We start from the raw sequence: 24,313 nt of genomic DNA on the forward strand, positions 1-24,313 counted from the left end.
AAACAAAGTGAAATACATAGGGGCCATTTTTTTTGCTTTTCAACTTTTCTGTTTTCACTTTTTGGAATGGGAAATCGAAAATGCAGAAGAGAGAAATTAGAAAATCTAAAAAACAGAAAAAATAAAATAAAAGTTTTTTAAAAAACGGAAATAAAAAAAAGGAGAAAATAGAGAAAAACTTTCTGTTTTTCTTTTTATTCTCCGGTTTTCTTTTATATGCTTATATAGTCTTAGCGTTTAATGTTGTTATTTGCAATGGCTTAAAAGTGAATCCTAAATAAAATCAGAAAAAATAAGAAAATAAAGAAAAATTGAAATTGAGTTATTATATTATTAATGAGTATTTATGTGTTCTTTACAAATACTGTTCATGAGTATTTATTTATGGTTTCAAGAGTTATATTTGTTTCTACTATTTCCTACTTTTTCCATATTTTCCCAATTTTTCCTTATTTTACTATTTTATTAATTATTTAATTTCTTAGACCTCAATCTGTTTAATTTCTCTTTGATTTACTCTTTTCATTACATTGTGCTGATTGTGAGAAAAGATTTACTTTGATTTACTCTTTTCATTATCTTGTGCAGATTGTGAGAAAAGAAAAGGACATGGGAGATTTTCTAGAGAGACCAAACTCGAGAAAAAGGAAGGAAATGAGATCTACTGGGCGGAGACAAATAAGAAGGCAGAAACAAAGAAAAAGGAAGTCGTCTGAAATCCCATCTTCCCAAAACTCTCCACACTACTCTCCCTCTTCCCCAAACTCTGCACATTACTCTCCCTCTTCCCCTCCTTCTTCCCCAAACTCTCCATATTACTCTCCCTCTTCCCCTCCTTCTCCCCAGTACTCTCTTTCTCCTAACTCTCCCGAATACTCTCCCTCTTCTCCTCAATACTCTCCCTCTTCTCCCAACTCTCCATAATACATTCCCTCTTCTCCCCAATACATTCCCTCTTCTCCCCAATACTCTCCCTCTTTCCCAAACTCTCCACACTACTCTCCCTCTTCCCCTCCTTCTCACTGTCCCTCTTTCCCAAACTCTCCACACTACTCTCCCTCTTCCCCTCCTCACTGTCCCTCTTTCCCAAACTCTCCACACTACTCTCCCTCTTCCCCTCCTTCTCACTGTCCCTTTTCCCCTCCTTCTCCCCAGTACTCTCTTTCTCCTAACTCTTCAAAATACTCTCTCTCTTCTCCCCACTACTCTACCTCTTCTCCCAACTCTCCAGAATACTGTCCCTCTTCCCCCAACTCTTCAAAATACTCTCCCGCGTCCCCCAAGTCTCCAGAATACTCTCCCTCTTCTACCCAATGCTTTCCCTCTTCTCCCCAATACTTTCCCTCTTCCCCCAACTCTCCAGAATACTCTCCCTCTTCTCCCCAATACTTTCCCTCTTCTCCCCAATACTCTCCCTCTTCCCCTAACTCTCTAGAATACTTTCCCACTTCTCCCCAATACTCTCCCTCTTCCCCCAACTCTCCTGATTACTCTCCCTCTTCTCCCCAATACTTTCCCTCTTCCCCCAACTCTCCTAAATATTCTCCCTCTTCTCCCCAATATCCCTCTTCCCCCAACTCTCCAGAGTACTCCCCAACTCTCCAGAATTCTCTCCCTCTTCTCCCCAACACTTTCCCTCTTCTCCCCAATAGTTTTTCTCTTCCCCCAACTCTTCAGAATACTCTCCCTCTTCTCACCAATACTCTCCTCAATACTCTCCCTCTCCCCCCAACTCTCCAGAATACTCTCCCTCTTTTCCCCTCCCTAATGCTTTCCCTCTTCTCCCCAATGCTCTCCCTTTTCCCCTAACTCTCCATAATACTCTCCCTCTTCTCCCCAATGCTGTCCCTCTTCCCCGAACTCTCTAGAATACTCTCCCTCTTCTCCCTAATGCTTTCCCTTTTCTCCCCAATACTTTCCTTCCTCCCCCAACTCTCCAGAATACTCTCCCTCTTCTCCCCAATACTTTCCCTCTACTCCCCAATACTCTCCCTCTTCTCCCCTATACTTTCCCTCTTCCCCCAACTCTCCAGAGTACTCGCCCTCTTCTCCCCAATACTTTTCCCCTTTTCCCCAATACTTTCTCTCTTCCCCCAACTCTCCACAATACTCTTCCTCTTCTCCCTAGTACTTTCCCTCTTCTCCCCAATACTCTCCCCCCCAACACTCCTCAATACTCTCCCTCTTCTTCCCAATACTCTCCCTCTTCCTCCAACTCTCCACAATACTCTCCCTCGTCTCCCCACTACTCTCCTCAATACTCTTCCTCTTCTCCCCAATACTCTCCCTCTTCCCCCCAATACTCTCCCTCTTTCACCCAAAATACACTTCCTCTTCTCCCCAATACTCTCCCTCTTCCCCACAGTACTCTGACATGGAGTCTACAGTCTCCATTTCTCCATCTCCCTCTCTCTCGTATTCTTCTGTAATTTTTTTTATAGTTAGAAAGTTTAATGTTAGTTATTTCTTAACAATTTTTTCCTTGTAATCAGTGCCATTATGAATTTTAATAAGAATTATTTCTTTATTTTCTCTCTGTTGTTCACTTGTAGGGGTATCAGCGTCTCATGGAGGCATACATTTAGGACGCCCAACGCGCTCGCAGATCTTATGGAAAATGACGGAGCCGACCTCACAAGCTGTCTTGGATTACCTCTAAGCTAGCTAATGAGCCTTTCTCTCCTTTTTGTTCACTACTCACATACATGTTGTAAATAGGGTGTTATATAAGCCCTTGCAGAGCCAACTCATTGTTGTAACAGTATTGGACTCTGTTTTGGCTTTTTGTAAAGGGATTACCTTACCCGTTAGGGTTCTGGTAGATCCCAATTTTTGTAAGGGACGCTAGACCCAACACCTGTATTTACTTCTTTTTTTATTCCATGAAGCAGTTAACTGTCTAGAGTTTGTTGTTTGTTTCTTACATGACTGTATTCAGCAAATATGGACCAAGGTTTGCAAGCAAATTATACTTTATCCTTGTTTGATAATTGTATGACTTGTTTTCTGTTTTGGGCATTCTGTTTGTGCCTTTAGCAGTGTGATGTGGTTCATATAACTTGCATCCTGTGGAGCCCATACCATATATTTGTGGTGACAAAATTGAAATTAAGCTTTTGTTGCTTACTTCATCCTATTTTGAAATCTACAGGCTAGCAAAATTTGTGGGATAATCTTTGTTTTAGACTGATCCTTTATTTATATGTTTCAAGCTATGCAAGAGCTCCATTGAAAAAATAAGCAGGGTGGTGCAAGAGTTAGAGTTTTAGAGAGAGAGAGAGAGAGAGAGAGAGAGAGCTCCATTGAAGAAAATCGGTTGGGTGGTGCAAGAGCTAGTGTTCATAGGTCGAGTCTTGGCAATGGCGCTCTCTCAAGTTGTCCCAGCCCTTGCTTTCTTCCATGGCAGTTCAACTCAGACAGTAGAGTGATGCCCTCCCGTCTCTTGGTTGCAGGTGCAATTTTCTATGCTGATCTCTCTCTCTCTCTCTCTCTCTCTCTCTCTCTCTAGAATAAGGCATACATGACACTGTTTCTTAGGTGATTTTTGAAAATGTTGTGGCTTCCTTTGTTTACTTGCTTTTTTTAAATTTCATGCTTTTGATGGGTTCAGTTTCTGTGTGTGATATAGGCATCCTTTATAGGCTTCTTGAATGTGGAAAACAGCATCAGAGTGTCACTAAATATGGATTCTTAACTGAGTTTAACCTCCACTGTGGTGTTTCCCACTTGGAATGATGCTGGGATGTGAATTTGAATGGTCATAGCTGATGTTTATTAAGCACTTGGTGAAAACCATGTCCTAGATTGCCACCATTCTGGAAATGGTCATTTATGATTTGAATTTGACCTCTAAAACTTTGAGTGGGTTATCATATTGACATGCTAACTTCTCTTACTGTTTACCTATAATGTCCCCTTGAAATGTTAGACGCAAAGCTACACTTGATACAAAGTTTTGTGCATATATATGGCAATCTGTTTGAGGAACGGTAACGTGGCACCTGGTCTGTTTGTGTCGGAGCCCCATTAAATTTGCTTTCGATTTTGACCCGGCCTTCAACTCTCCTTGTACTTAATTTCTCTCTCTATCAGTCTTCTGTTTTTATAAGAAATTATGAATTCTTTACTACCACATTGGTGCTGGTCTCATCAACACAAGAACCACCTGCTCTTACTTCCAAAATATTTAGAATTTAGATTTCAGAGGACTTCTCTTCCCACTCACCAACGAAAAACACACACACACACAGATGTTTCCAATTGGATGTCTATAGGAAACGAGTCACGAAGGAAACTGCAGTTACAAATCGAGGAGCATGCAAGGTACCTCCAAAAGATGGCCGATGAGCGACAGATATGCGGTGAGAATCTAGTCAGAAGCCAGAATTTGTACATTCCTTTTCAAAGAAGCATCTCGTAGATCTTGAAACATTGAGTCAAGTTTAAATTATGAACTTTTGGACAGGAGTCCATCAAGAATTGAGTTTAGGAGATGGCCAAGAGTCATGAATGAGCTGGTGGCAGTCTTAGACTCCGGGTTGTGAGTCTTACTTTAGCATGAGACAATGATACCATCAGAGTTGTGTCAAGTCAATTCATCAATATATATTGTCTGGGGGTCATCTTAAACGGGTAAACTATCACAATTTACCCCCAATTTTTCATGCTTATGCAGTATTTACTTCATAGTGTATATACTTTTGGTAATCATGTTCAACACCTATTGCTTTTATCCCTTATGACAATGGCTGAAATGTTGAGATTTTGAGATTTTAATTACTTTTGTTAAGGATTTAAGCATTTTTGCTTTTGTTCCTTATGACAATGGTTCAAAATATCAATTGGTTTACCTTCTCTTAATTTAATGGTAACATGGTTTGGAACCGTTGGCATGATGTGGATGTGGAGGCACGACTGGTGCAACTGCTCCTACCTGAGTCCCGAACTCTCTCCCAGTCGATACACTTGGCATGGATTGCAGTCCAGTTTTTACCCAGCTCCTAGCTCTTATGGCTACTCTCTCTCTCTTTCTCTCTATCTCTCTCTCTCTGTTCGTTTTTTGTTTTTTTTTTCGATGGGTCGCCTGTTTCTACTCTGGTTCTATGTGATTAATGCATACTGGTTGTTGATGGGTGATTTCTCTCTCTCTCTCTCTCTCTCTCTCTCTCTCTATATATATATATATATATATCGCTCTCTCTCTGTTTGCTATTTTTTTTTGTTTTGATGGGTTCCTTATTTCTATTTTTTTTTCTGTGTATTAATGCATACTGGTTGTTGATGGGTGATCTCTCTCTTTCTCCCCTTTGTTCCTTGTTTTTTTGAAGAGATGATCTGTCTCTGTATAGTTCTTACTTCTAAGTTTTCTGACATGAATAATGTGAAGGCTAATAAATCTGCACACAAAGATTACGTTCGTGACTTGAGGTACGTGTTTGTGACTCTCTCAAAAAAAAAAAGAAAAATTTAGCTTTTGATCGTTTAACTTTTAGTTGCAAGCAGACATGTACTTATTAATCATCCATGGGCAATATATGGACTTACTCTTTTAGCTGTGGGCTTATCTTCTTGTTCTTGATGAAACCATTGCTTCATGATCTCATATTATAGTTTGCACTTTCCATCTCAGTATTACTATACTAAGTTCGGTTAATAGGTCTTATGTGTTGAGACTGGTGCTCAATATGTTTCCTACAAATCATGTTTCTTTTAGTTTAAGGAAGTAAGGATGGGAACTGGGAGTGTTCAGGGATAAAAGTGGCCATAAAATTATAGTGCTGATGATCAACTTTGGGGTCACTGCTTTCTCAAGGACTGGGGCTATGAAGACCATGCAGTCATGCATTTTTGTATGGGGCCTCTTAGGATTACTTTTTATAAAGGGAATGTTATCAATGTCATTTGATGGGAGATTAATGGTCTCCCATACTCCCATTATATTTAGCATTATTATTTTATGGTAGGAAGGACATTTCGTGGTTGATTGCTGGATAGTTGTCTCTGCGCATGGCCCTGCTAATGATGTGGGGGCAGGTTAGCAAATCATGGATATCCGGATGATCATGAGGGGCATTTTGATCCTATATAGCATTTTCTTTCATTTGGTGATGATATTCTTTTGCTGTAAAGAGAGGTTTTTTTAATATACCTGCTGGGAGGATCTCTTGCTTTTTTGTTACTTCAGCAAATCTTTGGGATGAGTTAATTTTTTTTTTTTGGATCTTTTGAGAATGTCCGCATGAAGGCTCATAGTGCAAATTAATATGCTTTTGTTTGAGTTCACCAAATGCTATTGTGTTGATTCTACGTATACCTATACAAGCACACATCGATGTTCGTAGACTCCGAGATGCATGCATTATTTTTTAAAGGCTTGTTGATGCATGCATAATTGTTTGTCAGACAATTCTTTTTCCTTAACAAGGTATAATAGTCCATTAACTTAATTCTCCAATGTTACTATCTCGACCATACTCACCATTTAAACCTTTATCATATTTTCAGTTCTATGATGCTGGGAAGGAGCTTGAATCTTATCGTGGACATCGCAAGGATGTAACTGGTTGGTAATTTATTTGTATCTTATTCGTTTCTAATTTATTATTTATACATAATAGAAGCATCCCCAATGGCCATTATACTTTTGCACTTTTAAGCACTTGTAATCCTTCTGGTGGACTCTTTTTTTATTGTTTGCTTACAGGTTACTTGGTTTTACTTTGTAACAACTGACAAGTAACAAATTCATTTGGTTGTGTGCTAATTGTGGACTCAATTGGTATGCGTGGTAGTTGCTTCTTTTTTTTTATTATATCTTCCCATGCTTTGAACTCCAGTCTATGGCTTCTTCTGCCTAAATATTTATGTACATCTATTTATTCTGTTTAATGGTGCCTGTATTTAACCCGATCAGGGATGAGTTTCAAGTTTGTGATTTGTACAAGAATTTATTAGTATCTGATATGATATCTACAACTCTATTGTTGATGTTATCATTGATAATATTTACGTTTCTCTCAATTCGTTTTTCACCACAAGCACCGTATTGACTTCGTCTCAGGGGCTAAATTTCAGCCCATGGTTGGATCCTTCTTAGATGCTTCGATGCGAGTTCACCACAAACTTGTCTTATTTTCAATGTAATCAATGAATGAATGGGAAACACTAACAATTTCATGTAAGCTCTGATCATTTTATCTGCGTTAGGTATCAATATAGGAAGACCATATCTGATAATGTATTCTTAAATTAAATAATTACATCTGATCATGTTGGCATATTTATTTTGCTAGCTTTCGCATGGCATCCATTTCATGAACAGTATTTCGTAAGTGGGAGTTACGACGGATCTATCTGTCACTGACTTGTTGGTTAATGTCTCTTTCCTTTTCAATAGAAGCCACATGAAATGAATAAATCACACAAGTTGCTGCAATATAAGCTTGTGTCTCTTTCTGTCCTATATATGTTAGGTGCTACTGAAAAAGATAAATTGATTCCAAATTTATCTCAATTTTCCTGTTATTTAGGGAAGAAGATTCCTGATTTATAATGTTGATCCAATGAGCATTATATGTTTAATACATTGTGATGTAGAACCAGAAAATTAAACATATTCCAAGTAAAGCACAAGCAACAATTTTGAAGGAAACCAAGGTTTCCTCCCCAAAACCCTAACTAGGGAACAAAAAGCTTCATTTTCCTTTTTCCTCCTTTTAAAAGTCATGTGAATAGGTTCCTAACCCTCCATGCACCTTTTTTTATATCTTAAATGGAATATGAAAAGCCCATAGTGTCGCCAAAATTAGATTGACTAAATAGTTCTAACTTAAAATAAAATTCATAATAACATGTCTACAAACTCTACACTTGATAAGACAAAATGTTCCATAAGCACTCTCTAACTACTTTTTAAACAACTCCTAAAATCCAAAAAATATAGAAAACCCTAGAATCCTTAAAAAACTTAAAAACGCTGAAAATAACCCTAGAAACAAATTAAAATATACATCCTTGAAAATTAAACATAAAATGAAAATTAGAATAATTTGATCCTACATCAGACTCCCCTAATTGGAGAAAACTCATCTTCAAGTTTTGAAGTAGGTTTCGCATTAGTTCCAAAACCTTCTTCAAACTCAATATTATGCTTTGAGATTATTCATTGAGATTAGGGCTTCGAAATCAATAGACTAGCGTAATTTGAGAACAATTCGAGGAGAGTGTCATTGTATGTTGATGGAGTCTGTCCAGCCATATAAACTTGTTGAAATGGTTTAAGTTCAACCCTAGAACATACCGCGTGGTCATCTTTGAGATGACGGCTGGATTCAATCGTCCAACCAACAACTTCATCTATTGATTCTCCTTAAGACTTCATAGTTTTCTTTGCCAAAGATCGGCTCAACCACGAAATATTGTTCATTGTCGTATATTAAATTTTCTACAAGATATTGTTCTTCAACTGAGCAAGCTCAAAGATTGGTTGAGAATCCCAATATACAGACCATTGATTTTGGAGACAATGTGCGTTAAAATCATGAATGTCCACCTTCAATTTGAAAACCCTAAAGTAATGTCCCCCACGTCTAGGTCTTCTATCACTTTCCTCTTCACTCGACTCCTCATGCAGAACATGGGCTTGTACTTTACATCTTCTTTGCGGAAAGTTCTTCGTCTTACCCGTGATTGACAGCCATGAGCTGTTGTGCAACTTGCTGAACTTGCCTCCTGAGATCCTTAATCTCTTCATTGTTGGCATCTTAGGGTACGTCTACGGGTGCTCTCCTTCCACAATCCCTTCTTTCTGTCATAGGTTCACCGAAATCACAAATCCTATGGACAAAAATTAGCAAACTCTAAGCTGAATTCGGCAAGTTCTAGGCTGAAATTAGTAAACATAGGTTGAATGAAATTATCGAACTCTAGACTGGACCGAAGATTTCAACCCATGCTACTCAAGAATCATGTGTTCTGATGCCAATTGATATGGATATTTATGAAAAAAAACAAATTAAAAGTTTCCAAGCAAAACACAAGCACTAATTTAAGGGAACTAAGATTTCCTCCCCAATAACCTAGCTAGGGAACAAAAGTTTTTTTTTCTCTTTTTTTTTTCCTCTTTACAAAGTCACGTGATCTAAACCTCCACCTGCGTCTTTTACATCTCTAGGATCTCTCGCGAAAACTATGAACAGCTTGATCTCTCGCGAAAACTACTCCTCTTCCTTGCTCTTCTGGTGTGCCTTAGGTGCTTTTCTTTTCACGTGCGACGATCCTTGTCGTTGTGTTCCCTCGGCTCCCTTCACCAAAACAAGATTGACAAATAGTCATATCTTAAATCAAAATTCGTAATAATATTTCTCACTTAATAAAACACTTTTTCCATAAGCAATCTAACTATTTTCTAAACAACTCCTAGAATCCTAAAAATGGCATTTTGCTTTTTATAGTTATGGTTCCAATTTGTTTATACCACATCTTGTGGAATTGCAGCTGCCAGCCAATGGATAGGCATGAAAAACCTCATGATGAAGTGAATAATGCACATGAAAGCAGTATGCGGGAACTTGCTCGGCATCTTATTGGCTATATCCTTTACAAGTGATCATTGTTCTTGTTCTGGGTAATTAAGAAATATGTGCTTCACCATCTTTAACTTTTTCGCATTAGGACTTCTGATGTTTTCCACAATTATAATCAATGATGTATTTTTTATGGAAAACAATTTAGCTTCGTTTAATACTTCGCGATATTGCCATACTCTCATTCTCACCAAGCCAAACTGACATGAATAGGGCATATTTGCTATTAGATCTTCCTCTTTATACCTAAACCAAATGGGGCTCCTTTCTGCTCAGTAGAACATTTGAAATTTTGAATAATTTATTGGTCTAATTGGAATCTTGCACTTCCTGTTTAAAACATGAAATGACTATATAGTTCAAAAGAACTGTCTAATAGTTGAGAACTAGCTCTAAAATAGAGTGGTCACAATCTGCTTCTTTATACATAAATCAAAATGGATTTAAGTAGAACAGGTTGAGAACAGGTTCTAATGCAGAATGATCAAAATAGCTGAGAACAAGCTCTAGAGCAGAGTGGTCACAATACGCTTCTTTATACTTAAATCAAAATGGATTTCCTCTTTGCTCATGAGAACATTTAAAATTTTGAATAATTTATTGGACTGATGGAATCTTGCACTTCCTGTTTAAAACATGGAATGACTATATAGTTAAAAAGAAATGTCTCATAGTTGAGAACATGCTCTAAGCAGAAGTGGTCAGGGTGGTGAGCTCCACAACATGGCATCCAGAGTTTCATTCTCACTAGGTCCCAAGTTAATATTAAAAAATAAGGAATGTCTAATGACTGTATTTATAGGAATCTCTAAACTCTTTGTTAGTTTGTTGACCTTATCAGTTAATTCTAGTAAGCCAATGCTGAACCATATTCGATAATCACTGAGCATTGTGCATTTTCCCCTCTGACATATTTTGTGGTTAATTGTTAACTTCCTGTGGTAAGAAGCTTTAATTATCTTTGCTTGAAGCTCTATTCCATAACGGCAACTTAATTAGCTGTCATTTGATATAATGCAGTGGCGGCAATAACCACACAACCAGGTTTTTGTGTAGAAACTGACCAGGAGATACTTCTCGTGAGAAACATGTTGCTAGCTACAATCAAGGTATGGGTTTATAACCGTACAATCAAGATTATCTGGGAGTAATAATCATAGTAGCAAAACAGTGACATCCTTTATGATTGTTCAGCGGAACATCATTTCTTTTTAACACAAGACTAGGTTACGATACTCTCAAAAACAAGTTCAAGGGTTTCTTGTTCTGCCCTTGTCTTAAGTTGGATCACATTGTACTTTTATGTGGATATTGTCTTGATATATTTGTCTTGCTTCCAGGCAAAGAAATATATATTTCTAATAGGCAGAGAAATATATATTTATTCTGCTTCCAGTCTTCCACGGTTTCATGTCTGGTTCTTTTTTAAGTTCCAAAATAAAAAAAATAATGTCTGGTTCATTTCTTCCTCTATAGGTACCGATAATGTTGTTGTTCTTGCAGGCCGCCTATCAAGCAATTTCCCATTACTAGAAGCCGCAACCATAAGAAATTGTGCGGGAGCTTATGTATGGGAAAGTGTCTATCAATGGAAAACCTACTCAGGCTATGATAGACACCTTTCATAATTGGAGAGCATGACATACCTTTCAAAAATACAAAATGGAGGGCATGAGATGGGTAGGAAAGCATGAGGAATGAGGGATAACACCTTTTCTAATAGCAACTATGGCTTACTCTGCAACATGTATATGCCCAAGTCACATTACTTCTTCCTTAAAGCATAATAATTGGTTTTAGATGTGTATTTTTACTTGGAGAATATAAAGCCTATTTTCTGCATTCATGGCTTTAGAGAGAACATGCAAATTCACATGCAAACCGACGAGAAGATATGTAGACAAAATGTAGTGGAGTTAGTCTCATTTGAAGGCCCTTGAACAGATTAATTTTATTTTTCACATAAAATGGAGATTATACTTGTGATTACATAGAATCATTACAATAATATTTATGGCCACATCTTAAAAATATGATGAGAAATTATTTGTTGATAAATAAATAAATCATGTACATATACTTCATCACGGAACCAATCAAAATAGTCACGAATATTCGAATCCATGAATATTTGAACTCTTCAGCAAGTATTCTGATTAAATTGTTTAAATATGTTGAATTCAATGCCATAATGAATGTGGTTTTGAAAGGAGGATGCAGCATTCTTAGATACTTATATACTTCTTTATTTTTCTAGTGAATCACCGTGACATTATAATAGCACTTCTCTCTCACACACACACAAAAGCAAGTATCTACTAACTTGGGTATGTTCTATGAATGCAAAAGAAAATAGAACATGGAATCTTAGGTTAACAGCACAAACAAAAACGACAGAAGGAAAAATAGAAAAGAAAATCAAATGAAAAATGAATGGCAAGGGTATTTGATTTGGAAAGTATACGAAAGAGACTCTTTTTTTAATAAAACAAGGTTGCAATCAACTCTCGTCCATCAGATTTCGAATTGGGTGGTTGCGAGTGTGTTATTCATTAGGCTCAAGTTTCAAAAAAAAAAAAAAAAATTCCTCAAAATTTCTCGCACATCTTAAGCCATCCAAATTGATATGTAATGGCTAGTAACAATCGTGCTCTCATTGAAATAATATAACTAATCTTATAGTATAGAATTCCATATAAAGCTATATTAGGGTGGGGTGGGTTTGATCCAACATATAATAATTTGCGCCCATATATCAAATGGGAAATAAGGAACCTATGGAATGTTATATTATTATTTATGGAATTGTTACTTAGAAATTTAACATAATGAATTTAAAGATGTTTCATCATTATTTTATAAAGCTAAAAAAGATTTCATTCCCCTGCGAGAGCATTGACTCCCTCGGTTAATGCTATGCTTATTTTTAGGACTTTAAATTTTGTTGATGTAAGATCATTTATCTTTAATACATGGGGTTTTTCTTTTTTGGTAATGCAAGGAGATTACAATCACCTTTGACCATCAGAGTTACCTATTACTATCAAACGTAAAATATAACATGTTTCGTATGTCATAAAGTTTGGTTAAATTTTGTTTTGGCCTAGTCAATAGAACAAACTCATCCATCCACTTTCACATCCAATGATCAAGTTTGATTGTGACATCCTTATACTAAATACAAGTATGGTTTTCTCATAAAAAACCATTAACCGCTCCCCTATTCTCTCTCAATAGGGGAGACCAAAAGGCATTCAAATGGATGTCTCATTCCCTCTCTTCCACTTTTGGCTTTGTTGTGGCGTCACTTTTGTTCATGTAGGGCTCTACTCTCTTTTACTAAAATTCAGATCTCATTATCTTCTCCACCTACTCAACTTTCTCTCACTACACAATATCAACTTTCTCTCACTATAAGTACATGTCACCCACTCACTACACATTCAAATCTCACCCACATAAACCGTCCTCTCACTGAACAACACAAGCCTACCCACACAAATAATTTTTTCTCACTTCACCCATCCCTCACATCTCTATCTGTCCTCTCTCTCAATGTGGAAGCAAAGGTATGTTGGCCACAAACACACATTCTCTCTATCTCTCTCACTCAAACATAGGCATCTTGGCAATATAGCCCCGCGGGGTGTAAATAAACAGGGCGGGCCTAACATGGTCTTCATGTCGCACATTGGACCAATTATGGCTTTTCTATTTAAAAAAGTATATTCTGAGACTATTTTTCCTTGTTTCAAGGAGTTCACAATCAGCCAATCACTCCTCATAATTAATACCTAATTAAATGGCTTGGGGTATGTTACGCAAGTGTATATATATATATGGAAAATGTTTATATACGTCGGGGCTCTAAATAATCAAATTAGAGCTTACCACAAATATTTCACTGGAAGAGGTTGTTTTGATACTCAAATTGGTTATCTTGACATGAGAAAAAAAACAGATTTCAAGTTTGAAAATAATGTATTTTATAACAAATTTTTGGACGGTCAATTTTCAAGACTTTCAAGTTTTCATAGACCTTTTGATCTACTCTATTTTTGAAGCTTTAAACTTTATAAATAAAGATGGGAAAATATTTTAAAACTATCACAACAATTTTCAAAATTGAAACCACATGTCTAGACACTATTTGAACGTAGGCTCTAATTTGATTGTTTAGACCCTAGGCTTTATATAAACCACACCCTATATATATATATATATATATATATATATATGGGAAAAGATCTTGTCAGCCTAATGGCGTACTGCTACAATAAACGCCAATAGCTTAGATTGAATTTGGGCCGATTTGACGATCCTAGATGTCTAGTAGTATTTAAATTTTAATTTTTTTTCTACAAATTGGAATGATCTAAAATTTGGAGCGTGTGTATATAAAAAATAGATGAATATTTGGAAAATATTAAATAAATATTTTACATGAAAAATATTGATCAAATACCCTATAAAGTTTTGGGGGTATTTTTATCAATTTGTTTTTGCGGATTATTTTTTTATATTTTTATAAGGTGCGCCTTGATGAGAAGAACATACGCCTAAAATTATCAACTGATTTGGATTTATAGAAACAAATTAAAATTCGAATACGAAAAGAGGCTGTGACCGTCAGATCAACCCAGATTCAATCTGAGCCATTGGCGTTTACTATAGCGGTCAGCTAGTGGGCGTACTGAATCCACTTCCTTATATATATATATATATAGTTATTGGCAAATCCAGATCCAGGAACAAGATAAATACAAAACTGCATTCAATGTTCCCTTTGGACAATACGAATGGAATGTAATGCCCTTTGGATTAAAAAATGCACCATCAGAATTTCAAAAAAATAATGAATGATGTTTTCAACTCTTACTACCCTTTTATGATAGTTTATATTGATGATGTCCTGATATTCTCTGAATCAATCGATCAACACATTAAACACATAAATACATTTATCCATGCTGTTAGCCAAGCAGGCTTAGTGGTTTCTGCCAAAAAGATAACACTTTTTAAAACCAATATCAGATTTTTAGGACATATGATACATCATGGCACTATTATTCCAATAGATAGATCTATAGCTTTTGCTGATAAATTTCCTGATAAGATTCTTGATAAAACTGAGTTACAAAGGTTTTTAGGATGCCTCAATTACGTAAGTGATTTCTATCCTAACCTTGCTTTGGATTCCAAACCATTATATGATAGACTCAAGAAGAATCCTCCTCCTTGGTCTGACATCCATACTCAAGCAATACAGGTAATAAAAAGTAAGGTAAAAACCCTTGAATGCCTTTCTCTTCCTCATCCCACTGCTTTCAAAATAATCGAATGTGATGCCTCCGATAAAGGACTTGGTGGTATACTCAAACAACTGGATTCACAGGCTGGTTAAGAGGATGGTGGGACTTCTATGTGGATGATGACACCAAACAAAGGATTTTAAACAATACTAGACAATGGACTGGAAGAAATGAACAAAACCAAGAAGTTATATATACAGAAAGTGATGCTGTTAATACCCTGATATACACAATCACCTTACATTTTGTAGGCAGTACTTCATTACTTGCAGCAAGATCAGAAGACTTGCTATCTAATTTACGCTGTCCTACTCTTTCTCATTATAAATGGTATAAAGATGTATTCTTTTCAAGGCTTTTAATACGAGAAGATTGCCAGCTAGACCATTGGAAGGAAAAATTCATAGCTGGCCTTCCATATCTATTTGCTGAAAAAGTCAAAGAAAGACTTCGCAAAAAACACAATGGAATAATAGTATATTCATCATATACACTCGGAGAACTCTCCGCAGAAATATGTGCAGAAGGCTTAGCCCTCTGTACTGATATGAAATTAAAAAGACAAATAGACAAACAAAAGCTCACCAAGAAAAAAGAACTTGGAGACTTTTGTGAACAATTTGGATATTACTTAGATAGAAAAAATATGCCTGACTATGTCAAAAAGAAAAAGAAAAAATACAAAAAAGAGAAATATATTAAAGCCAAAAAGAAGAATAAGGATAAGGAATATTACAAAAAATCAAAAAGAAAACTAATCAAAAAATTTTCTCCTAATACAAAGAGAAAAAGCAAACTCCCAGTATGCTATAAGTGTGGTAAAGTAGGACATTATAAACACCAATGTAAATTAAAAAAGAAAATAGACTCATTAAATATAGATGATTCAATTAAAGCAAAATTAAAAAGTATAATATCATATGATTCTTCCTCCTCTACTTCTACTAGTTCTTATACTGAAGAAATAGATAGTAATGATCTTGATTTTATAGGTTCAGATAGTTCTTCTACCAATACCGAGACTACTACAGAATCATCAGAAGATTGTAGTTGTCCATTACCTCAGCACAATGTTCACACACTCACACAGGAAGATAATTTTATATTAGACATTATAGATAAAATAACTGATCCCGAGGAAAAAAGAGCTATCATCACCCAATTTATCAATATTACCAAAAACAAATCAAAATCACCTATTATCAAAAATCCAGATGAATATAATTTCTCTGCTATTATCAAAAGAGTAAGTGATCAACATACTTCTCAAAAAGAACCTACAATCTCTGATCTCAAAAAGGAGATCAAAGAAATAAAATCAGAAATAGTACAATTGAAAGGAAGAATTCAAATATTAGAATTACAACAAATGTCTCAACAAGATTCTGAGACAGATGAAATAGAATTCAATGATTTGATAACAGATAACCCAATAGAAACCACTGGTCCCATAGAGACTAGTGAAATACCAACAGTACCAAATCCTTCAGTTAATTTAATAAATAAAATAATAGTACAAAAATGGTTTGTCCAAGTCAAAATCATTGTTAATAAAAATTATAGTTTTGAAACATCAGCTCTTATTGATTCTGGAGCTGATCTCAATTGTATAAACGAAGGACTTGTACCTTCCAAATATTTTGACAAAACTACTCAAATATTAAACACCGCAGATGGTAGTAGGTTATTTATTAAATATAAATTATCCAATGCCTCTGTATGTAATAATCACCAATGTATTGATACACCATTTATCATGGTTAAGGGATTAAGTCAATCAGTAATTCTAGGGGTTCCATTCCTAACATTGCTTTATCCTCTAACTATTGATGAAAAATCTGATACCACTTTGCGCCAGGATCTACAGCACTGTCTTTTGATTAGGTTTTATCTATTTTGATTGATTGATTTTAGTTCTAAGTCTTCGACTATTGCGGATAAGAGAGTTATAATAAATAGGTAAACAGCAAGCTGTTATATTGGATTAATAATTGTAAAATTCTGTAGTAATTTAAACAGAATAGTATGATTCCTATGAGAGGAATTATAGAGATGTCAATTACAATCCATTGAGCATAACTAATATCACCTATTTTAATATTAAATAAAATTTTAAACTGCATAGAAATTTGCTAAGAAATCACACTAGCATCTTATTATCATTTACAGGAAAGATTACAAGCAAATATTACAGAGGAACTAAAACAGGAAAGCAAGAATAAACGAAAAAGGGAGCATAAGACTTACTGGGTGCATATACAGTAACTGGAAAAGAGTTTCCAGTGGTGAAGACAGTAAGAAGGCAAATTATTGATATTGCAATCACACATTAAGAGTGAGGATAGAGAGAACCTGGTTCAGCTATGAGGGCAGTGATAGCTGTGAATGGGAATAATTGCAGAGTTCGGATGCAGGTGTAGATCAGAGGTGTACAGATGCAGAGCAGAGGTGCACAGATGCAGAGCAGAGGTGTAAAGGTTCAGGTGGCCTGAGTTTCAGAGGTTCAGGTGGCCTGAGTTTCAGAGGTTCAGGTGGCCGGAGGTTCAGAGGTTCAGGTAGTCTGAGGTTACCGGAGGTCTGAGGTTATCGGAGGTCTGAGGTCATCGGAGGTCTGAGGTCATCGGAGATCTGAGCTGTAAAAGTATTTCTGGTAAGGGTTTAGGTTCAGGTAGGTTGAAGGCTTCAGGTAGGTTGAAGGCTTTAGGTAGGCTTCAGGTAGGTTGAAGGCTTCAGGTAGGTTGAGGCTTCGGGTAGAAGGAAAGGTTTGGTTCTAGAGGAGGAGAGGAGTGAGGCCCTGCTTGGAATGAAAGAGGGGCTTCCTTCTTATAGGAGTCGTAGGAGATTCCTTTGGCTTTACAGCTGGCCATTAGGTGAGAAGAGGACAAGATAGCTTTGTCGGTGGAGGAAAGCAGCTGGCAAAAAAAAAGAAAAGGACAAGATAGCTTTGTCGATGGAGGAAAGCAGCTGGCAAAAGGACAAATTAAGCAGATGCTTTTGTCGGCCAGTAGGGTATGATGGAAAACAGCTGGCAGATATTTTGTATCGGACAAAAAAGGAAAAGAGAGAGAATATGTGGAGTGCATATGTAGACAAAGAGAAGGGAATCTTTGGTGCATATGGACAAAAGAGAGGGGCCCAGATGTCTATGACAAAAAGACAAAAAGAAGTGTCGGTGGTATGGCAAAAGTGCCAGTGGTAAAAACCATGGTAAAAAGTAAAATAAAGGTAAAGTAAAAAGTAAATTATCTCGGCTCTTTTGGCCTTATTACAATGAGTGTCCTTTTTGGTGGTAGGACCCATATTATCTTTCTTTTTTGCAAGGTGATGATTATGGTCTCTGGCTAAACTCGTCTGGATCATCTTCTTCTGGATCTGTCTCGTCTGGATCTGTTTCTTCTGGATCCCCTTGACTGAGCTGAAGATACCTATTGGTGTGGAGTGGAGAGGACTGAACTGTTTCTTCGGAAGATGTCGGTTTTCTTCCAGCTTCAGCAAATATCTCTTTCAATTGTTTTTCAAGTTCGTCCCTGGATGCATGAGGGTTGGTTTGAAGCATGGTTCTTAAATAAGTGGGAAAATCAAATGAAGTGTTTGGAGTATTTGGGTCTTTCTGGTATATAGGTGATTCAGGAGGTATTCTCTTTGGGGTGACTTTGGTGAGATCCATTTGGAAGATATCCCACCATTTGACAGAGATGGTCTTTCCCAAACGAGGGATGTAAGTATAGTCATTTGAAGTATTTGGGGAGATGGTATAATCCCATTTCATAATCCAAGGGATTTGGTATGAAGCCATGAAGTAAAGGTGAGTGTCAACTGTATTATTGGTATTATTATATTGTATAAATTGTTCCTGCAAATCCTTGAAGGCAGGAGGTAAGATCATAGCAGTTGATCCCCACACAAAAAACCAGTTTTGAAACCAGGTGGGGAATCTTTCGAAAATTGGTAGCCGGAACTGTAAATACCAGCTATGAGTATTGTTGGGGTTTTGGTAGTAGAAAAATTTATGCCAAGCTTCTATATACTCAGCGTATTTGAAATATTTGTAAGAAAAATCAGGATTTTGCATGTGCGGGATTAGAACCCCACTCAGTATAAGGAAGAAGCTTTTTTATTTGCACCTTTGAATAGGCTATGATTCTGGTGTTTTGTTGGAAATAATGGACAACAGAGATGGATCCTGTTTCCATTAGAATTGCTTCATAGTATTCTCTGGTCTTAACCCCATTGATAGGATTAAGATGATTTAATAGATATAATGGTGCGAGCTTGCTTGGGTCCATGTGAACCTGCTGATGCTCTATGGAAATATCTATTAGAAAGGCTCTTTCAATGTATTCAGATCTGGGAGTATTGGTTGGAAGAGTGGACTTGGATTGGGCAGGTGAAAAAGTAGGAGTTGAAGTACGAGCTTCTGGGTATGTGATTTGATGTACTGGTGATTGAGATGGTGAGCGAATATTCAGGGGTAAGGGTTCCCCTTCATATGGGACTAAAGAATTCATGGGTTGTTTTCCCCGGCGAGTATTGCTTCGGGAGCCCATATTTAAGGATGTAAGATCCTTATCAGAGAGGTTATCTTTGAATAATTGAAGTGCAAGTGAAAGTGGTTCTTCGTCGTTGGCTATTTTATTTATTAAATTAACTGAAGGATTTGGTACTGTTGGTATTTCACTAGTCTCTATGGGACCAGTGGTTTCTATTGGGTTATCTGTTATCAAATCATTGAATTCTATTTCATCTGTCTCAGAATCTTGTTGAGACATTTGTTGTAATTCTAATATTTGAATTCTTCCTTTCAATTGTACTATTTCTGATTTTATTTCTTTGATCTCCTTTTTGAGATCAGAGATTGTAGGTTCTTTTTGAGAAGTATGTTGATCACTTACTCTTTTGATAATAGCAGAGAAATTATATTCATCTGGATTTTTGATAATAGGTGATTTTGATTTGTTTTTGGTAATATTGATAAATTGGGTGATGATAGCTCTTTTTTCCTCGGGATCAGTTATTTTATCTATAATGTCTAATATAAAATTATCTTCCTGTGTGAGTGTGTGAACATTGTGCTGAGGTAATGGACAACTACAATCTTCTGATGATTCTGTAGTAGTCTCGGTATTGGTAGAAGAACTATCTGAACCTATAAAATCAAGATCATTACTATCTATTTCTTCAGTATAAGAACTAGTAGAAGTAGAGGAGGAAGAATCATATGATATTATACTTTTTAATTTTGCTTTAATTGAATCATCTATATTTAATGAGTCTATTTTCTTTTTTAATTTACATTGGTGTTTATAATGTCCTACTTTACCACACTTATAGCATACTGGGAGTTTGCTTTTTCTCTTTGTATTAGGAGAAAATTTTTTGATTAGTTTTCTTTTTGATTTTTTGTAATATTCCTTATCCTTATTCTTCTTTTTGGCTTTAATATATTTCTCTTTTTTGTATTTTTTCTTTTTCTTTTTGACATAGTCAGGCATATTTTTTCTATCTAAGTAACATCCAAATTGTTCACAAAAGTCTCCAAGTTCTTTTTTCTTGGTGAGCTTTTGTTTGTCAATTTGTCTTTTTAATTTCATATCAGTACAGAGGGCTAAGCCTTCTGCACATATTTCTGCGGAGAGTTCTCCGAGTGTATATGATGAATATGCGCCAGGATCTACAGCACTGTCTTTTGATTAGGTTTTATCTATTTTGATTGATTGATTTTAGTTCTAAGTCTTCGACTATTGCGGATAAGAGAGTTATAATAAATAGGTAAACAGCAAGCTGTTATATTGGATTAATAATTGTAAAATTCTGTAGTAATTTAAACAGAATAGTATGATTCCTATGAGAGGAATTATAGAGATGTCAATTACAATCCATTGAGCATAACTAATATCACCTATTTTAATATTAAATAAAATTTTAAACTGCATAGAAATTTGCTAAGAAATCACACTAGCATCTTATTATCATTTACAGGAAAGATTACAAGCAAATATTACAGAGGAACTAAAACAGGAAAGCAAGAATAAACGAAAAAGGGAGCATAAGACTTACTGGGTGCATATACAGTAACTGGAAAAGAGTTTCCAGTGGTGAGGACAGTAAGAAGGCAAATTATTGATATTGCAATCACACATTAAGAGTGAGGATAGAGAGAACCTGGTTCAGCTATGAGGGCAGTGATAGCTGTGAATGGGAATAATTGCAGAGTTCGGATGCAGGTGTAGATCAGAGGTGTACAGATGCAGAGCAGAGGTGCACAGATGCAGAGCAGAGGTGTAAAGGTTCAGGTGGCCTGAGTTTCAGAGGTTCAGGTGGCCTGAGTTTCAGAGGTTCAGGTGGCCGGAGGTTCAGAGGTTCAGGTAGTCTGAGGTTACCGGAGGTCTGAGGTTATCGGAGGTCTGAGGTCATCGGAGATCTGAGGTTATCGGAGGTCTGAGGTCATCGGAGATCTGAGCTGTAAAAGTATTTCTGGTAAGGGTTTAGGTTCAGGTAGGTTGAAGGCTTCAGGTAGGTTGAAGGCTTTAGGTAGGCTTCAGGTAGGTTGAAGGCTTCAGGTAGGTTGAGGCTTCGGGTAGAAGGAAAGGTTTGGTTCTAGAGGAGGAGAGGAGTGAGGCCCTGCTTGGAATGAAAGAGGGGCTTCCTTCTTATAGGAGTCGTAGGAGATTCCTTTGGCTTTACAGCTGGCCATTAGGTGAGAAGAGGACAAGATAGCTTTGTCGGTGGAGGAAAGCAGCTGGCAAAAAAAAAGAAAAGGACAAGATAGCTTTGTCGGTGGAGGAAAGCAGCTGGCAAAAGGACAAATTAAGCAGATGCTTTTGTCGGCCAGTAGGGTATGATGGAAAACAGCTGGCAGATATTTTGTATCGGACAAAAAAGGAAAAGAGAGAGAATATGTGGAGTGCATATGTAGACAAAGAGAAGGGAATCTTTGGTGCATATGGACAAAAGAGAGGGGCCCAGATGTCTATGACAAAAAGACAAAAAGAAGTGTCGGTGGTATGGCAAAAGTGCTAGTGGTAAAAACCATGGTAAAAAGTAAAATAAAGGTAAAGTAAAAAGTAAATTATCTCGGCTCTTTTGGCCTTATTACAATGAGTGTCCTTTTTGGTGGTAGGACCCATATTATCTTTCTTTTTTGCAAGGTGATGATTGTGGTCTCTGGCTAAACTCGTCTGGATCATCTTCTTCTGGATCTGTCTCGTCTGGATCTGTTTCTTCTGGATCCCCTTGACTGAGCTGAAGATACCTATTGGTGTGGAGTGGAGAGGACTGAACTGTTTCTTCGGAAGATGTCGGTTTTCTTCCAGCTTCAGCAAATATCTCTTTCAATTGTTTTTCAAGTTCGTCCCTGGATGCATGAGGGTTGGTTTGAAGCATGGTTCTTAAATAAGTGGGAAAATCAAATGAAGTGTTTGGAGTATTTGGGTCTTTCTGGTATATAGGTGATTCAGGAGGTATTCTCTTTGGGGTGACTTTGGTGAGATCCATTTGGAAGATATCCCACCATTTGACAGAGATGGTCTTTCCCAAACGAGGGATGTAAGTATAGTCATTTGAAGTATTTGGGGAGATGGTATAATCCCATTTCATAATCCAAGGGATTTGGTATGAAGCCATGAAGTAAAGGTGAGTGTCAACTGTATTATTGGTATTATTATATTGTATAAATTGTTCCTGCAAATCCTTGAAGGCAGGAGGTAAGATCATAGCAGTTGATCCCCACACAAAAAACCAGTTTTGAAACCAGGTGGGGAATCTTTCGAAAATTGGTAGCCGGAACTGTAAATACCAGCTATGAGTATTGTTGGGGTTTTGGTAGTAGAAAAATTTATGCCAAGCTTCTATATACTCAGCGTATTTGAAATATTTGTAAGAAAAATCAGGATTTTGCAATTTTTTCCCATGTGCGGGATTAGAACCCCACTCAGTATAAGGAAGAAGCTTTTTTATTTGCACCTTTGAATAGGCTATGATTCTGGTGTTTTGTTGGAAATAATGGACAACAGAGATGGATCCTGTTTCCATTAGAATTGCTTCATAGTATTCTCTGGTCTTAACCCCATTGATAGGATTAAGATGATTTAATAGATATAATGGTGCGAGCTTGCTTGGGTCCATGTGAACCTGCTGATGCTCTATGGAAATATCTATTAGAAAGGCTCTTTCAATGTATTCAGATCTGGGAGTATTGGTTGGAAGAGTGGACTTGGATTGGGCAGGTGAAAAAGTAGGAGTTGAAGTACGAGCTTCTGGGTATGTGATTTGATGTACTGGTGATTGAGATGGTGAGCGAATATTCAGGGGTAAGGGTTCCCCTTCATATGGGACTAAAGAATTCATGGGTTGTTTTCCCCGGCGAGTATTGCTTCGGGAGCCCATATTTAAGGATGTAAGATCCTTATCAGAGAGGTTATCTTTGAATAATTGAAGTGCAAGTGAAAGTGGTTCTTCGTCGTTGGCGTCAGTGTTGCCTCCCCTGCAAAAATTCTCGGGTTAGAAAATCGGGTAAAGAATTGGAAGACCCGGGGAGATGTTCAATAGAGAAATCAAAGGCAGAAAGGATGGCTTGCCATCGAGCAAATATTTGTTTAGAAATCAAATTTTTAACATCTTTTTGCAAAATATCTTTGGCTGCTTTGCAGTTTGTGCGTATAAGAAAATGTTGATTTAAAATATCACTTTGGAATTTGGTAACACAGTGAACAATGGCTAATAACTCTTTTTTCACCATTGAATAATTTAATTGGGTAGAATTCCAAGCCTTTGAAGTATATCGTATTAATTGTTCTTTGGTATCGACCTGTTGTTTGAGTATACCACCAAGTCCTTTATCGGAGGCATCACATTCGATTATTTTGAAAGCAGTGGGATGAGGAAGAGAAAGGCATTCAAGGGTTTTTACCTTACTTTTTATTACCTGTATTGCTTGAGTATGGATGTCAGACCAAGGAGGAGGATTCTTCTTGAGTCTATCATATAATGGTTTGGAATCCAAAGCAAGGTTAGGATAGAAATCACTTACGTAATTGAGGCATCCTAAAAACCTTTGTAACTCAGTTTTATCAAGAATCTTATCAGGAAATTTATCAGCAAAAGCTATAGATCTATCTATTGGAATAATAGTGCCATGATGTATCATATGTCCTAAAAATCTGATATTGGTTTTAAAAAGTGTTATCTTTTTGGCAGAAACCACTAAGCCTGCTTGGCTAACAGCATGGATAAATGTATTTATGTGTTTAATGTGTTGATCGATTGATTCAGAGAATATCAGGACATCATCAATATAAACTATCATAAAAGGGTAGTAAGAGTTGAAAACATCATTCATTATTTTTTGAAATTCTGATGGTGCATTTTTTAATCCAAAGGGCATTACATTCCATTCGTATTGTCCAAAGGGAACATTGA

At 36.7% G+C, this 24,313-nt stretch overlaps 1 long non-coding RNA gene across 6 annotated transcripts in view; it reads left to right on the forward strand.

Annotated features, from left to right (window-relative positions):
* LOC110007681 (uncharacterized) overlaps positions 1 to 11,573 on the forward strand; it is a 12,126-nt gene extending 553 nt beyond the window's left edge. The window contains exons 2-9 of one of the 6 annotated variants that reach the window (XR_016043175.1): positions 589 to 3,452; positions 4,251 to 4,361; positions 4,466 to 4,632; positions 6,505 to 6,562; positions 6,704 to 6,778; positions 9,496 to 9,625; positions 10,605 to 10,693; positions 11,088 to 11,573. This is a non-coding gene — a long non-coding RNA (uncharacterized LOC110007681). Of the gene's footprint in view, positions 1 to 588; positions 3,453 to 4,250; positions 4,362 to 4,465; positions 4,633 to 6,504; positions 6,567 to 6,703; positions 6,779 to 9,495; positions 9,626 to 10,604; positions 10,694 to 11,087 lie in introns of all 6 variants that reach the window. The other 5 variants (XR_016043174.1, XR_016043176.1, XR_016043172.1 and 2 more) reach the window with 5 other exon arrangements.
* The last annotated feature ends 12,740 nt before the right edge of the window (positions 11,574 to 24,313 follow it).

This window comes from Amborella trichopoda, chromosome 10 (genome assembly GCF_054954075.1).
Source record: "Amborella trichopoda isolate Santa Cruz 75 chromosome 10, AtrichopodaSantaCruz75HAP2 v2.0, whole genome shotgun sequence".
Taxonomy (NCBI): Eukaryota; Viridiplantae; Streptophyta; class Magnoliopsida; order Amborellales; family Amborellaceae; genus Amborella; species Amborella trichopoda.